This window comes from Rhinolophus sinicus, linkage group LG04 (assembly GCF_036562045.2).
Source record: "Rhinolophus sinicus isolate RSC01 linkage group LG04, ASM3656204v1, whole genome shotgun sequence".
In the NCBI taxonomy this organism is placed as follows: Eukaryota; Metazoa; Chordata; class Mammalia; order Chiroptera; family Rhinolophidae; genus Rhinolophus; species Rhinolophus sinicus.
Genome location: NC_133754.1, coordinates 152,253,828 through 152,271,613, shown reverse-complemented (window position 1 = coordinate 152,271,613; position 17,786 = coordinate 152,253,828). Strand labels below are relative to the sequence as shown.

The following is a 17,786-nucleotide window of genomic DNA, read 5'->3' as shown; positions in this document are numbered from 1 at the left end:
AAACAGTTACTTTAACTGTGCTAAGTTTCACCCTTCTGAAAATGACCATGTCTTCCAATGAGTAGAATTGTTAATTTGCCTATTTTTGAATTTTGTACTTGTATCAGTAATAAGATTTTTGTGCTGCAAAATACTTTTATTTCTTTCTCGTGGCTTTGCTCTGTCGTCCTTTCTACATCGTTTTTTGATCTCAGAGAAATGATGCAAATGAAGGTAGCCTCATGGTCTGTAGTACCTGGGTTGTGTTGCCAAATAAGCATGTGTTCCTTAAATTCAAAGAGGAGCTCACTGGTATTGGCTAAAAATATCATAAAGAGGTTGCAGCTGAAAATCCCCTAGCTCTTGAATGATTCTCTCAGATTTTTGCCCATCTCTCATCACAAGTATCATTAATAATGTTGACTGAATCCTTTCCAAAAGCCTGCCAAAATGATCTTTTCCTTGAACTTATGGGTTCATTGTATTAATTGTTTGGAAATAGCATCCTCATGAAATACAAGTTCTTCATGTCTATTTTAAATGCTTTGCATTTGTATATAAGTTGACATTGCCTAAGGAGAAAGTCAAAGACCTTGTAAACAACAACAACAACAACAGAATTTTGAGTTTGCCCTCAAAATAGTGACGATTAAGAATATATCTGTCAAGTTCTGTCATTTGCAGAACTTAAGTACGCAACAAGTTTTCATCAGTACTTTCTGGCTCTGAGTTGAGCCTCAATAACTTTTGAATAAATTTTATTTTTGAAATTGAATTGTAGTTCCGACATTAAGGACCTATTCAGACTTTTGTAACAATCCACTGCCAAATGATTTTATGTCAATTCAGTTCAAGTTGTAGTTCAAATCTAACTGTTGTAATGAAAGGAACTGTGCAGAAAAAAGTATTTTCCAAATGGAAGTATTTCTCAAAGGACCAACAATAATTGGTCCTTTAATAATTAAAAGTCCAACAAATAATCCTTGTTAGGGCCAATAATAATTTGTCACTGAACACACCCATGGTCATGATTTTTTCATAATATATTTTAAGTGAAACTGGGAATCATTTCAATTTCTTTTACCCCGTCCCTTGAAGTGGGAGAAAGGTCTCCTTTTAACTAAACAGCTGCCATGGATCTCTGAATAACAGTGATTCAGTTCTTCAGTGGTACCTCTAGGTGGCAGTGCAGCCCAAGACAACTTTCTCTGTCCTCAGCTTCTTCCCCTCCCCCTCTATCTGAGTTGGCAGCTCAGGTTGGATTGGCATGCAGGGAAAATAATCATTAAAAATAAATGCAATCAAAAGAAGTAGGTTATTATAGTGGCACACTGGAACTGCTTTAGTTAGAAGTCTGTCAGCCTCCCGTTAGAAATGTTTGGGAGGAGTTTGCCATTTGGCTGTGAAAATTTACTAGAGGTTAAATGTGACACACTCTAGGTCTCAACCTTGCAGCCTATTTATTGCTAAGAAGTTTGATTTTAGACGGTTGAATGGCTTTGAAGTAGCATGCAAAGACGCACAGATGAATTTGTTTGCTTGAGGCAATTCATAACTGTTTTTGTGACACTGAAATGCACTATGACCCATTGACATATTGCAACTTCATTGGACATATAAGAGTGTGTATACTTAGTAGGATTTCAAGATTAAAATCTGAAAAATGCTGTTGTGTGAGCAGGGAAAATATGATGAGAAAGTGCTGCACAGTAAAACATTTGGACAGGTTTAACAACAACCCCCACCTCCCACTTTATCTGAGGCCAATCCCTTCTGACGCCATGGTTTCCTCCACTTTAAAATTAAAGTCGCTCTCGATGCATATTATCATCCCGTGTGACTTATGTGTTCTGGGTCATGCTGTGATAATAAGAAACCCCAAATCTGAGTGATTTGCCACCACTAAAATGTATTTCTCGCTAACACAGCCTGTCTCACTTGGGCTGCTCTGTGCTATCATGGAAGCTCTGCCACCTTGCAAATGCACCCACTGGAATATGTGTTTTGGGCCTTCTCTTATACATTCTGTTCTTGAATGGACACACATCACGTCTGACCCCCGTTCATTGATTACAACTAGTTACATGGTCCCATTTAATGACAGAGGAGTGGGAAGATATTGGGTGAGCAATGCAGTCTCCATCAAATTCACTTTTAGCTCTGCATTTTATGATTATGCTGAGAGTGCTGTCTTATTTATATTTTAATGCTCTCAACTGTCCGTAACAAATGTATGTTAATTCCTCAAAAACTAAATTGAATACCTTGAAGAACTCCCAGCCTCCCATTGAGGTGCTGGCTATGTAATTTTATTTTTTTTGAGGAACCTCATTTACCTTTTCCAGGCAAAATTAATTGCTTCTTCTCTGTGCCTTGCTGGCACTTTGTTCACGTAGATAGGTTTGCATTTGTCACAGCCAAATTTGTTGCTGCTCTGTCTCCTCTGATAGAGTATAGTCTCTGATGGCAGATAGTCATATTTATCCATCTTTGTATTGCTGATGCCTGGAAAGATATGGATGAAAAAAATGAATGGATGGAAAGAGTTATTCTATGGGAAATAATGATAAAAATAATATTTTTGAGCTCTATATGCTAAAAATATTAAGTTTATAACAAATATAATATATATACAGGCCTAGTCACTTTCAATTCCTGGAATAATTCTATGAGGCAGGTATATGAGAAAACTGCATTCTATAGCAGTGAAGTAACTTGCACAAATTTATGAGGTAGAAACAGCTAGAGCTGAGATTCTAATCCAGGCCTCTTCGATTGTAGAGTTGTACTTCTGAACCATCATGCTATAGTGATTTACATCAAGATTTGTATGTTTTAATAACAAAACCATAATTAAAAATATAATTATGATTGATTGAAAAGTTCACCATGCAAAGTAGTGCCAACCTGGAGAAAACCTCCTAGGAATGACAAGAGACCTGGATTCTATTTCCTGTGCTAATTCTACCACTTATTGGTTGTATAACCTTGGGCAAAGCTCTTCATTTGCTTCATCCCAGGTACCACATCTGTAAACTGAGAGTTAAGTTTGGATCACTAATTTTCAGCTTTACTGTACATACTGGAGATCTTGTTAAAATGCTGATTCTGATTCATTAGGTCCAGGGGGCCTGAGATTCTTCGATTCTAACAAGCTTCCTGATGATGCTGTTGTTGCAGGTCCATGAAGCACATTTTAATAGCCAGGAGCTAGATGATGGCTTTCTATAATCTGATTCTGTGAGTCCTTAGAAACTCTTGATTGAATTGCTTCTTAACTTTTATAAATATGAAGCAATTGATCCAGTTATATTAATATACAGGCACTTGATCATTCACCTGAACATTCATTCTCTCTTCTTCCGACAATAAATCTAGAATTTCCCTGGAGAGTCTCTCCCGTCCTCAATCCCTGTGCTTCAAGTGAATTTCGGAGGCATCAGTGTTTAAATTTTTCTGGCCAAAACAATTGGTTCAGGGAATGTCTTGAAACAGATTGAAAGCTAGTAAAATATAGTCAAGTATGTTCCTGAGAACTCAGAAACAGGAGCAGATACATTTTCCTGCTGGGCTTGAACTTGAAGAACGACAGCACTGCCAGCTATCTTACCTTACTGCCATAAGCATAGTAAGGTACCCACATAAAGGAAATGGATCTAAGATGTGGAAGGAGAGAGGCCATATCCTGAGGAAGTCTCTTGAGATTTATTAGCTTGTGTGCGTGTGCGTGCACGCGCAAATGCATGTGCACGCCCATCCTTACATATGTGTACCATGTGTGATTGACCAATTAAAGGCTCAGGTTCAATCTCCTCCCAGATACTAAGTTCCTTGGGCCCTGGGATATGGGCTTTACTTTGGAGAATAGGCCTAAGGGATTCATTCGGGATAGTTCAAGGCTGAAGCCACCCCTAAAAGTCAAGCAGAAAATAAGAACAGAGACATGGATGAAGCAGAGAGGTAGGAAATGGGAGAGAAGCCACAGGACCACGTTGGAGATTCAAGGCCACAGCCCAAAGGGTCAGAATGGAGCCTACAGAGAGTCTCTGAGCTGCTGGCATCTGGCTGTGGTCTCTTCCACAGGGAAATGCTGACCTCTGCCATGGTGAGGAAGGAATTATGAGGTGTGCCAAGCCAGGAGGACATAGAATGAGGTATCTCAGTCCTTAATAAGGCAAAGATATGGACCATGGACTAAAATTTGTTTGGGTTAGAAAACTACGCAATGCTTCTCTCTCTCTCTCTCTCTCTCTCTTTTTCTCTCTCTCATTATTTATTTATTTTCTGACAGAAGCAGTAATCTCAAATAGTCTCTTGAGACTGGGCAGCAATGATTATGGATGTCACAGATGAACTCCTCGTAGGATGGCCGACTTCACTTTGACCTGAGGCAAAAGCTATTTAAATTTTATTAGGGAAGCAGGCCAACCACCCTGTTAGACCTTTTGGTGATTAAAAGGAAATCATCCTATAAAATGTTTCATTATACATGTCTGTGCACTGACCATGGCTTCTTGATGAATTTCAAATATCTGATAGGCAGATAGCATAACAGTAACAATTTATCTGAATGAGACTAAACACACTCAATTTTAGGAAGTATCATGAGATCTGTATTTTTCCTATTTATAAACAATCCCTTTCTTTTCCCCAATCCCCCCAAATATGGTTGCTGCAGCATATTCTGAAATCCATGTCCCTGTGATTGTTTTTGCCCTGCTTCAGTAACTGCAGAGCATTTATCCATGTAATAGCATGCTCTTCTGCTCCACTGCTTATATAGCCCTCATGCCTCAGTGAATTTGCTTGCTGGGTTGCAGACAAAATGCTGCTTAGTATATTTTATGTATCTAGATGAATATTTATAACAAACAAAGGAAGCAGACATTTTAAAAAAGATGTAATAATTTTGAGACAAATGGCTAATTAAGTTTATAGCATACATGTACATCATAACTTATATTCTGTATACTTCTCATTTGCCTTACAGGACAGTGCTGGGCCGTATTTGACTAAATGGTGAATACTGATGTGTTTTGGTTTGTTAACAAACGAAAACACATCCTAAAATATGATTGCACACTCCCATCTTGGGTTAGTTGTTCTGCAGCAGTCATTTATGTGGACCAAGATATTATTTCTATAAGGATATTCTGAACAGAACATTTTTTATTGGGCAAATTAGACAAAAATTTTATCAAAACGATGTCCATATTATGGTACAGATTCATGAAGGAATCTAATACAGCTGATAAGAAAGAATGAGCTAGATCTGTACTTGCTGATCAGGAAGGTTTTTCTAAAAACAAGGACAATTTCAAAAAATGTATATATAGTATAAACCTGTAAATATTTATTAAAATATTAATAGTAAAAAAAAATACATGTTTGTATTTTCACAGAAGTGTGGAGGAAACTGTACCAAATTGTTTTCTCAAAAGGGGTAAGATAATGGATTACTATCTCTTTATAAATACATTTCCACATAATTTAATTGTGGAATTTATAATAAGGAAAACAAAGTAAATGTTTTCTTTTGAAAAAGGTCCCAACTGAGTGTATATAAAAATAACTCTGGCCTCCCATTGGAAATCTGACTACCTAAAAGAGAGCTATACAGTAAAATGAAGTAATTTCTATTGATGTTTATGGAAAAAAGGAATAGATGCCTCACAATGATAGCAACCTTTGAACTTCTGGCTTGGCAGTGAACTTAGTGAAAGCAAATCCAACACATCATTTCTGAAGGTGGGAATAGGAAAGATTGGTGGGGTTAATGCCTTTCCTGAGCTCAGACAGTCAGTACATGATAAGTTGGCCATACATGTGAGGTCCCAAAATTTGTCAGAGGCATCGCCAACTGCTTTCTCCCTGAAAATCTTCTTCCCAGTTTAAGGGTTAATATTATCCAAGTTTTGAAATATGCCTGCCATTGCATTTGAAAGCTAAGCAATACTTTAGCTCATTAACTTAAGAATCCTAAAACACCTGTGTCTTCAATTGCTCGTATTTTATTACTGTGCTTTACGATTCTGGTTTTGAGTGTGGGAAATGAATTATTCATGACTCTTCCTTGCAGCCCTGTGAGGCAGTGAGCCCTTATTACGGTACCTTCATTTTCCAGATGAAGGAACAAGACACCAAGAGGGTAAGTGAAGTGACCTCGGTCACATGCTGGGTCAGTGACAAAGTTGTTAACAGTCAAGCTTGGGTTGGAGGGTTTTATCTCAGATTTGCTCTATCTTTCTGCATTAAAAATTAGTTCTGAAAATCCAGGACACTTATCATTGACTAACAGATTCTGGTATTTTGAGATTCCAAAGATTCAACTTTTGTAGTATAAAAAAAAGAGAGACAAAATCATGAAGTTAGAAAATTAAATATATAACCGGGATAGTAACAGGATAATTAACCCGTCACCATTGAGCCTAGATTTACATATCTGTAAAGGAGGTAATACTTTTTAAATGCCTGTGTATAAACCATCTGTGTCCATTCAATGAGAAAGATGCAGAAATAATCTTTTTGTCTTCTTTGTTTTTATAAACAAATGTACACAGGGTCTATAGAAAGATTTTAGATTTACTTGTCTCAGACTTGTGTGATGTAGCAATGAATTTGTTTTATTGGATCATTCTGTGCATAAGACTATTTCAATTATGTTTTTTGAAATATGAATTAAATCCTCCATTAATTTGATGGGAAAGAGTCAGATAAGGTGAATCACATTACTCAGATTCTACTTACACCCTCATTGAACCTACTGGGACTTGCAATTCACCAAGTGCACTTGTGAGGATTCACAAGCAGGTTTAATTTTTTTTTTCCACTTTAGGCCTTTGGGGGTCTTTGCTTATACATTCAAGTGATTTTAGTCATGTACTTCTTTATGAAACACACACACTCATACTTGAAATTATTCTTCCTTGGTGGAATGAACTGAAGCTCCCACCCCATCACAAGGGTAGAAACCTGGTGATCAGAGAGATGGCATGAACTTTGCACCAGTCAGCATCTTAGTTGTCTCCAGGGGTTAATATGGGTTTCTGTCAAGTAAAAACTGTCTCAGGAAAGCAAAAAGTGCACTTTCGGGATAATATGGCCAGGGAGAGTTATTCAGACATTGAGTTGGAGTTGGGCTTATAACAGAGTCCTATGAGTTGCTTCCTAGGTTAGGTGTGGGTAGAGGGTTCAGCCTTCAGATACACGGGCCCAGGTGACCTCCAGAAGATGGCGACTTATAATAGAGACCAGCTGTGTTTGCCTCTGGGTTCCAGGAGGAGCTGCCCTGCCCGCATCAGCAATGCTGGCAGAGAGAGGTGAGGGGAGTTAATTGTGCCCCTCCCCCAAAGAAGACTCCATTCTTCCTTCCAGACTGAGTCTGTAGAAGCTTCCACTGGTACCCGCTGAAGCCAAGTGTAGTCACGTATAGAAAACATGAAATGGGCTAGTCTGTATGTCTGTCATTCTGTGGGTGGGTGGTAAGGTGGGGGATAGTTTTGTGTGTACTGGAGGGCTGCTGACACCATGAAAAGAACTGAAAGAGGACACTTCAGGAGAAGCTGGGAAAAAATTGGGGGAGAAAGGGGAAGTTAGATATAAGGAACCATATTCAGGGAGTGTGTGTGGGAATGTGACAGAGGTATCCTTCAAAGACCTTTTGTTAGTGCTTTTTTGTCAGTGGCTGTAATGGAGAAGGGCTCTAGGCAGAGAGAGACTAGCATGAATCAAAATGGAAAGTGCATAGTTGAGATATGACAGTGGCTCGTTGTGACTAGAAAGGTGGTAGACAGTGGGATAATGACTCTAGAAAGGTAAATTGAGACAGATTGTAAGACTTGTTTGATGTCCATTCTTGAAAAATCAATTCTAATAAAAGTTAGCTAGACTCATTTAGAATGGCTCATTTGCATTTTGGCCACGTTACCTACCACATTATTTATAAAAAAATAAAAATACATTCAAATTGATACAAGTAGAAAGGTAGACATTTTTTTTGTAAGCATCACTTAGCTAGAATAATATTGTTTGCATAAGATTGTCTATAAATCCTTCTGTGCTGGTTAACTACACTCATTGGAAGGAGGTAGTTTAGGGGTTATCCATTTTACAGGTGTTAAAATGTAGACCCAGAGGGGCTCTGGTATATCTACAGGTACAGGGAAAATTAGTGGTGAAGCTAGGACAGGAACCACGATTCCTTAGCCCCAGGCTGATATCCTTTTCCGTTGAACTGTACTATTGTTTAATACTGCTTTAGCCAGAATCCTTTCCCAGGAAAATATTCTCCCCTTCTCCACTCCTTTCACAAACATGAAAGGAAAATGTAGGTCAGTTGAGTGACAGGGTGTCTGGTGCTAACAAGAAAAGACTGGATAATTTCCTTGTCCCCATTGTTTTCAGTAGGATGTATTTCCTCTCTTTTTTTATTCCCACTCTTCTCTCCACCCTCCACCCCCAACCCCATGGGTCAAACCTCTGCAGTTTATAGAGCAGTCCTAAGCCCAGCTTACTAGTGTATCTTGTAAAAGGTCTAGATTAGATTTATTTTATCCATCAGAGAAGAATTAATCACAGAAAACGAGTATTCTTTCATTTAGGCTACAGTTTGCCATATTTAGCCCAAGAAGCACTAGCTGAAATAACTTATTATATTTTATTTGGGCCCTGAAAAAATAAATTAGATGTTGTTTAGAAGCATCATCGAAATGGATCTTTTCTTGGTGGAGAGTTGTCATTAATTTATGCAATTGTAGGGACTAGCAATCAAGCTTTTCATATTTGAGTGTGTACTCTGTAGAGTGAATTCTTTGGGGGTATCGCAAGAGAGAAGAATAATGTAACAACAGAGATGATTTGCTCTTCTATTTATTTTTTCTCTTTTGGGAGAATTTGCTATTTTTAAAAAGGAAGACTGTAGTGCCGTCTATTTCATTCCATTTTGACGGTAACCTTCCCTTGTACAACATATCCATTTTGAATGATACAAGTTCCCTTCCCCGCATAATACATAAACCTTTCAAGCTCAGAGATTCCAGCAGATGACTGACAAAGCTTTAACTTTACTGAACATGATGCTATAATTAAAGAAATGTGGACTTGGGAGGTAATCATTAGTTCTTCCGTATGAACATCTCGCCTGGGATTTTGCCGCCTACTATGTTTCCTTCCTAATGACAACGTTGGGAGGCTTCCATGTAATTGAAATTGCCCCCTTTGAAGAATTGATGTGTTAAGTGATCATGTAATCTCATGATGAGCAAGTAATGGAAAGATGAAGAGAATTTATAAACTGGCACAAAGTGGAAATAAATAGACAATCATACGGTAAATTTCTGTACAACTCTGCAAATTTGTGCTGTAGAATTAAAGTAGTTAAGCATTGCCCACTGCTGCATAAATTGAGAAAGATGCTTCTAGACTGTTTTTGATAGACTATAAATCGATTCCAATTATACTCCGTGGAGTCAGCCACTTGGGGTGAGGGACTATATATATGTATCTATGTCTTATGTAGAGGTAGGGGTAAGGAGTGCATTGCTCAGCTATTTCTGCAGCAGTGTTGCATTTTGAGCATCCCCAAAACTTGCTCACAGGTCTATGGGTCTGATGCACTTGAAATAGGTGAGGCTAGACCCTGGGTTCCAGGCTCCAGGCTGTGGCTCATGTTGGGTTTGAATCTTCTCCACGAGTTTCATTTCATCCTTGGACCAGCCTTCTATTCATATGGCAAATGGCAGGAACTCAAGAGAGCCAATGGAAACAAATGATTTACCTGGAGTTCTCAGTCCTGAACTCTCACACTGCCTCTTACACCCAACATTCACTGGCAAATTGCAGGGCCAAGCTCAACATGAATGCAGTGGGGCACGGATTCCAAGTCACATGGCAAAAGCCATGGATGCATAGAATTACATTGTGTATAATTGTAAATAGTGATTAAAGCTACAGCAAGGCCAATAATCTCTATTCCTACAAACTCCTCAGGTGGTTCTTCTGGCCTCTCTCCTTGAGAAGTATTGGATATATCTTGTTTACTTTTACAATCTCTTATGCAAAGATTCTCAAATCAACAATAAAGTCAAACTATGAATAATAAATTCATTTCAAACGAAGATTATAAAGTGTACTGGGGAGGATATTTGCTCTCTGGAGGGTCTTGCTTTGTTTCTTGGGGATTTGTTTATAGATACATATAATTAGAGTAGAAGAAATGTTTAGATTATGTCTCCTTTAGTCACTAAATACCTTTTATAAAATATGTAGGCTTCTGTTGTAGAAGAGTCTGTATCATCAGTAAGCCCTCTTTGTCTTGGGGAAGAGAGAGAGCTGCCACCTCCTCTACCCTGCATCCTCCACCCCTTTTCCACTCCTAGATGTCAGGCCAGTCAGCACATGGGAAGAAAGGCTACACCTGGCTAACCCAGGTTATGTTTGAGCTGCTCTCACCTTTAATTGTCTATGGGTATGGAGTTGTATTCAGTTCTCTAGGAAAGAATTTAAGCATAAGATGCTGAAATTTAATATCAAATTCAAACATGAGAATGTACAGTACTTTTGCCTGAAGGAGCACTTAGAAGTTCACATTTTTAGCTATTTTTCCCAAAAATTCTAAAGGAAAGGAAAAGAAAAGGTTAAAAAAAAAAATCCAGGACACTTGTCATTTCTGCCTCGTTATGCATGTTACTCAGGTAAGCCTTACTGTGCTCCTTTTACACAATATTGCATTCACTTTGTTTTCACATTGTCTGAAGACGAGTATTTTTATGGGGCAGACTACTTCAAGTAGGAACTGTTTGCTAAATTGTGAAAACACAGCCATTGAGTCTATACATGAGCTATCGTTCTGGTGGCCTCTCTGAAAACTTCAGCTCCTAGAAGAGACCTTTAATTCACTTTGTCAATATCAAGCCTCAAATTATGTATAAGCATTTCAAAAGTGTTTTTGGAGTTTGGAATGAGTTTTATTCAAATGCCTGGCTGCAGAGATGGAGAAATGGAAGCAACAATTCTCAGTTCCTCGGCTCAGCCCTCACAGTAGGCTTGTGTCCTAAGGGAAGAGAGAGCATCTCTGCATTTCTGCATGGAACATGATCCAGAGAAGAGTAAAGATAACACAGTGCTGTCCTGCCAGCTTCAGGGTGGAAACCACTCTCCCAGGTTTCCTGGAGGACGAAGCACTAGAAAAGGCAGCTCTGTCGTGGAGGGCATACAGCAGTGTCAGTGTTGTAGAACCGTCCTTGGATATCTTATTTGACATTCCAGTGGCTGCCAAAGTGGAAGAACAAATGGAACACGTTTCTGGAACCCATGCAAGACACCTCTAAGGATGCCCAGGAAGTACTGGGGTCGGGGTGGGGTGGGGAGGACTCAGTATGTGTGCACATAGGGAGACTAAACTGCTACCATAAACAAGCAACTTTTTGCTTTCTGACATTTTTAGAACTTTTGTTATGTTCACAAATAGGTGAAACCTAAGGTAATTCAGGTCACTCCTAAATGGACAGATGCATTTGGCTAAGTAGATGTGTTAAATACCAACTGTTGAGTTCCTTGGCCTCGTTCAAATAGTTCTCTGATGTGTGTATGGTCATAGGAAGCTCAGTGGTCTCATGAAAGCAACTCCCTGCCCTCCTCTGTATCAGCCTTACAGTTCTTCGTTCTGATAACTCCCCAGTTCTCTACCATTCCACACTCTTGCTCTCCTTGTTGGCACAGGCTTTTGCAGAGATGATGTGTCTGGTTTCTGGCTCGTTCTTTGGCATTTCACTAAAACACCTGTTATCGGATCTCAGGAATAGGGAGGTTTATTTTTTGCCTGGTCAAGGCTGAGCATTTGTTGGGATCATTTCTATTTTTAGTGTGCAATGTTCTGAAGCCAGTATTTTGAGCGTGGAGGTATAAGGCATTGCTTTAGATTCCAGGCCAGCTTCCTGGTTCACAAGACTGAGATCAGCCACAATCCTTAAAAGCCCTATAAGAACATATTAAGTACAGATCTATATTAGAAATGTTCCAGCATTTTTGAAATGAGGTACTTTTGAGTATTTTTACTCCACAGACATCATGCATACCATATTTCAATTGCATGTCAATTCCTGACTCATACGTCTGCATTATAAATTTTGTACCTTCTTGCCCACAAATTAGACTGAGTTTTAAATACTCTTCAAATCCTGCAAAAGGGGTGAGCTTGCTGCCTACAGGTTTTTAGAGAAAGTCATAGGAAATGAGCTTTCTAAGTAATAGCAATGCTAAAAGCGTTATCCTGTAAGCATAAAACATTTTCAAGGTTTTCCTAAGTGCTCCTTGGCACAATGGTGTCTCAGTGATTGAGATTTGAACTCCTGTGATCTGCTTAATACTGAGAAGGTTATTCTCAGGGCTTTGTGCTCTCAAACACGAGCAGCATTTCTCTACCCCAGATTTCAACAGAGCTTCTGAAATGCCAAGAATTTGCCTGCTGTTCCCAAGCTCGGTGAAATATATAGCCTGGTCCAGCAGGGTGGAGGACCTTACCTTTGCATGTGGCCCACTGTGAATGTGAACTACTAAGTCTTTATAGCCAGAGCATTTGAAATGGCCTTTCATTTCTTAATTAGTGGATGCTTTCTCTGCCACTGACTACCTGGGACTGACACGAAGGAGAATTTGCCCAGTTCGCAGGGGAGCCTGGGAGAGCCATTATCAATCACAGTGTGTTAGAAATGAAAGATTGAAGAAAAGATGATTAAAGCCCCAGCGGCTGCCTTCACAAATGAACTTCAGGACAAAAAGCAGTTTAGTGTAAATGTGGCAAGTCTTCATATTGGAGCTTGATGAAATTAAAGGCAACGCAAGGTAATATAAACCATTGTTGAATCTTTCTTTTATTAAAACTGGGCTAAAACAAGGAGTAGGAATTTGTCAGGTGCAGTAATTACTTTGGTACTTCACTGATGAAAGCTCTCCGGGGCAAAGCCCTCCTCTCATCTATTTTCCATTTCCTCCTAGTTCTACCTTTAGCTGCTAGAGAAGAATAAATATGAGCTGAGGAGAGGGCAACTTTACAGCCTATCTATTTATGGTGTTTTTCTCATTCTTTCTGTTGCCCTGAATTACTACCTTTAGAAAATTTCTAGATTATTTTGTCAAATATGTCCTTAGGAGTGCATAGAAATGTATATGTCAGTGACCATAGAAACATAAAAGAAAAAAATCACCCAAATCCTGCCGAGACAGCATTTGTTGCCTGTGAAAAGACTATAACCCAGGTATTGCAGCTGGGGGAGGAGATGGAGCGAGGATACATCTATAGTGGGATAGAAGAAACTGGTAAGGAAGAAATGACAAGTCTCTCAGGTCCTTGCTACTTACAGTGTGATCCTTGAAGCAGCAAAAGCATCACCTGGAAGCTTGTTGAAAATGCAGAATCTCAGGCCTTACCCCAGACACTGAGCTGGAATTAGCACTTGAATGATATCTGTAGCTGATTCATGTGAACTTGAGAGTTTAAGAAGCTCATGTCTATGGACCGCCCTTGCACTGGTTACTACCCAAAGCAGGCAGATCTGTAAAACCCAGAGGATATTCACAGGTTCTCAGAAAGCATTTGCAGAGGAACTGCCAGTTGAAAGAATTGCCTATGCAGTGCTGGTGAAGGTAGAGCGATGGACATTCACACGGAATTTTTTGAGTTAAGGCATTAAAGTTCTCTCCTTTAATGACTGAAATTTGTGCACTAGTAGAAAGGGGTTAAAACTCTTGCTAATAATAGATGTATTCGTTATGAAAAAAGCACTGAGTGGTCCAGACAAGGGTGTCATGGATGAGTGTCAGATGTGGAGCCACTGGAAGCAGAGGAAACACCTCAGCACCAGGCAGGAAGACAGGAGTGTGGCCCAGGGTAAAGATCAGCTTCCAACCATTTTTTTGCTAATTGATTTAGCATAAGCTATTAGTGAGGTAGAGTGAACAATGAACCCATGAATAACATGGTTATCCATGTTAATTCTTTGTTATTTACTGCGTAGCCTTACCTATTCCCATGTACTTAAACTAACTCTTTAATAAACTCAACATACTTTGGTCATAAATAGGTTTTGTTTCTTCACAAGCATGGCCTCATTTTCCAGCTCTACTTTTATATGCTGTGTGACTTTGACAACCTGGATCTTAGCCTCACCTGCCTCAGTTTCTTCAGCTGTAAAATGGGGATAATAGTAGTACTAACCTCATTGGTTTGTTTGGAAATTAAATGCATTAGTACTTGCTTAAGTTACTTGCTTAAAATAATGCCTGCCTCATAGTTAAAGCTTAATAATTATTAGTTATGATTATTATTTATAAAGCCCTGAAATAAAAGTGTTCCTTTAGGTATTATAAGGAGAGGTAGCTTAACCAGGAGGATTTAACTAGCATTGGCAGTCACTCTGCTAGTACCCAAAGAGGAGAGAGAATCTCAGTCAGACTTATTATTTTTAGATGCTCCCTACCTTCAATATGGGTAATAACATGGAAATTAGATAGGATTGTAAGTAATCATAAATGAATTTAAATATATATTTTATATAGCAAAAAAATTGAGCTCTTCGGAAATAGAAAATCCATTACTTATCTTTGCTTCCAGAAATCTTATCCATTTTCGTGGATCCTTTTTATTCTCACTCACTTTGAAGGCCAGTAGTTCTTGGATAAATAGTAATAGTAAAAGTAGTGTGGCTGAACTTCATTTTTAAAAAATTGATTGAGATATTGAAATTAATTTGCAGCTGTATTATGCATCATGTTCCATATAACAGGAAAACTAGAACACAATGAAGATATGGGAAAATTGTAAATTATTTAGAATTATGTGGAACTCATTAGGAATGAGATGTTTAAATTGGTAGTCACAAAATAGTCATGGGGATATAAAGATACTAGACTAGTGAATACTAGACTAGTCAGGGGGATCATTTTTTTAAAATTATATAAATGTCTAACCACTATGCTGTACATCTGAAATTAATATAAAATAATAATGAATGTCAACTCTAATTGAAAAATTAAAGTGTCCTTTGATAGGTGATTGGATAAAGAAGATGTGGCATATATACACAATGGAACACTATTCTGCCATAAGAAAAGATGAAATAGTACCATTTGTGACAACATGGATGGATCTTGAGATTATTATGTTAAGTGAAATAAGTCAGATAGAAAAAGTACAGAACTATAAGATTTCACTGATGTGTGGTATATAAAATGGAAAACAACGAAAGAACAAGACAAACAAATGAAGAAACAAAAATTAATAGACATAGACAATAGTTTAGTGGTTACCAAAGTAAGGGAGGAGGGGGTTGGTAGTAGAGGGTAAAGGGGATCAAATATATGGTGATGGAAGGAGAACTGACTCTGGGTGGTGAGCACACAATGTGATATATAGATGATGTATTACAGAACTGTACACCTGAAATCTATGTAACTTTACTAAAAATTGTCACCCCAATAAACTTTAATTAAAAAAATTAAATTAAATTGAAAACTCAAAAAAAATAAACGAGAAAAATAAAAATAAAAAAGAGGGGGTGAGGTGAAGGGGAATAAGAGGTCAAAATTTCCAGGTGTAAAACAAATAAGTCATCAGGATGTAATATACAGCATAGGGAATATAGTCAGTAATATTGTGATAGCGTGATATGGTGTCAGATAGTTTCTGGACTTAACATGGTGATCACTTCTTTAGGTATATAAATGTTGAATAACTATTGTGTACACCTGAAACATATATTGCATGTTAGCTATATTTTTAATAAAAATCTTCTTTAAAAGGATGAGATGTTTATCCTTAAAAATAGCTTTAATGAAAAAGTGTTTTTCTCCAACTACTTTGTAGTAGTTTTTCATGTGCATTTTGAAGATTTTCTTCCTCCTTCCTCTCTCCTCCCCCTCCTCTTCCTCTTTGTTTTTTTCTTTCCTGAAGGGCATTTCTGGAAATGTTATAAAAACACAATTTGTCATAGGTGATGGCAGTAATCTCCAAAAGGAATGCATTTGAACAGCTCTCCTTGAGAAGGCATAGCAAATGTGTAAAATAAATTAATTTGAACCACGTTATAGACTGAGTATCTGAAAGCTTTCTTTCCTGTTGTGATTCTGCTTTGACGTTGTTGTCATTTCCCTTCTTTAGGTGTCAGGGTCCTATCTGTGAAATCTGGACTAAAATACATAATCACATATTCAACCAAACTTACAATTCTAGGCCTCTACAATGAAGACCCTGCACAAAAAGGAATTAAGAAAAGCATTTCTAACCACGTAGTTAAATTTCACCTGATTTAGGAGGATCGGGGTCAGGAACCAACCTGAGACTGCCCTGTGGAGAAGTGCAAGTCTTTCCCTGAATAGAATACTTGCCTTAGGTAAATGTAGTTTCTGAGGATAATTTCTTTCTCTGATTTTCCTTCAGTCTGAGGCCATGTTGGTCAGCCTTTTGGTAATACAGATTTTTATTTTCGAAAGTGATTTTTCTTGCATCTGCTCTATCACTGAAGATGTTGACAATCCATACAAAATCAGCAGAAAGAGGTCTTTCGGAGGGTAGTGCATTACATTCATGGTCACTTGGCCCATGTGGCCCAAGTTTGACAAGAAGGATATAGCAAAGATGCAGGGAGGTCCTGAGCCAGCAGGGATTACTGTAATTGAATTCTTGGGCCGCCCCTTGTTGTCTTCCAGTCCAGGCACACTTCTTTGCCTTGTTTCTACATTTTTTTCTGGCTTCCATATATAATCTGCAAGTGGGCAATCGACAGCCAGAAAATCAGTTGGCCCTTTTAGTTTCCCAAATTAATTTCTCATTGTCAAACACAAGGCATTTGTAGGAAATAAACTAAATCCTTTACCTGTTATGGTGCTTTTTATACATGTAGATGCCAAAACAAAGATAGATTCAGGGTGGAACAAATAGGCAAAATTCTATAACTGAGTACACTCTGTCTGGACTTCCTGTTTTCTTGATTTATATATCCTTAGAAGACAATGTTTTTCTAAGTAACAAGTTGTTAATATAAATAACAATTATTTAGTGCATCTATTAATCATTTTTGTATCCCCAACAATCTTTACACAATTTTGTAATCACATTAATGAATGACTCTCTAGCCCTTTCCTCTGGCTTGAAGAACAGAGCCAAGGATATAACCACTCCTGAAGGTACTCTTCCCACCTCCTCCCCTGCTTACATAAAAGCATGGAGGACATATCGTGGAGGAAAATACGGAGGGGAGATCAAGAGAAGCCATAGAAAAGGCAAATAATGACACTCATATGTAGACTATGGAGAGGTGAAAAAGTGTGCAAATGATGAGACAGAGAAGGGAACAGGTGGTCTCCTATTCCAGCCCTTCCTCCTATCCCTGTGAACACAAGATAGGGCTGTGAGAACTTAGTGGGAAAAGCCATTGATTATTGTATAAGGTAAAGGACTTTCAGGCATTTAATACAGAGGCTTTGAGGTTCAGAGGGATCGGGACTCCTCCAAGAGTTTCTCTCTCTCCCTCCTTAACTCTTTTTTTCCTCCCCACCCCCTTCCTCTTTTCTGTTCCATGCCGCAGTACTTTTATACTTTGGAAGCAGTTTTCCCTACTGGTGCTGAGTGAAGGGGGTACGAACAGAAGTGAGAGGAAGCAGGGAGATAGATATCTGAGTGGGATATGTGGGTCTTTCTTTACAAGAGAAGCATGAAGGCACAAGAACACACAGGTGTTCCACCCACTCCCCTGTATTCCTACACTACCCCCAACTTTTCTCTCTCTTTTTAAGTGTTTTTATTAAAATATAGC

General features: G+C 38.4%; 1 pseudogene; it reads left to right on the top strand.

Annotated features, from left to right (window-relative positions):
• The first annotated feature begins 3,946 nt into the window (after window positions 1-3,946).
• LOC109457297 (Y-box-binding protein 1) overlaps window positions 3,947-17,786 on the top strand; it is a 101,440-nt pseudogene continuing 87,600 nt past the window's right edge.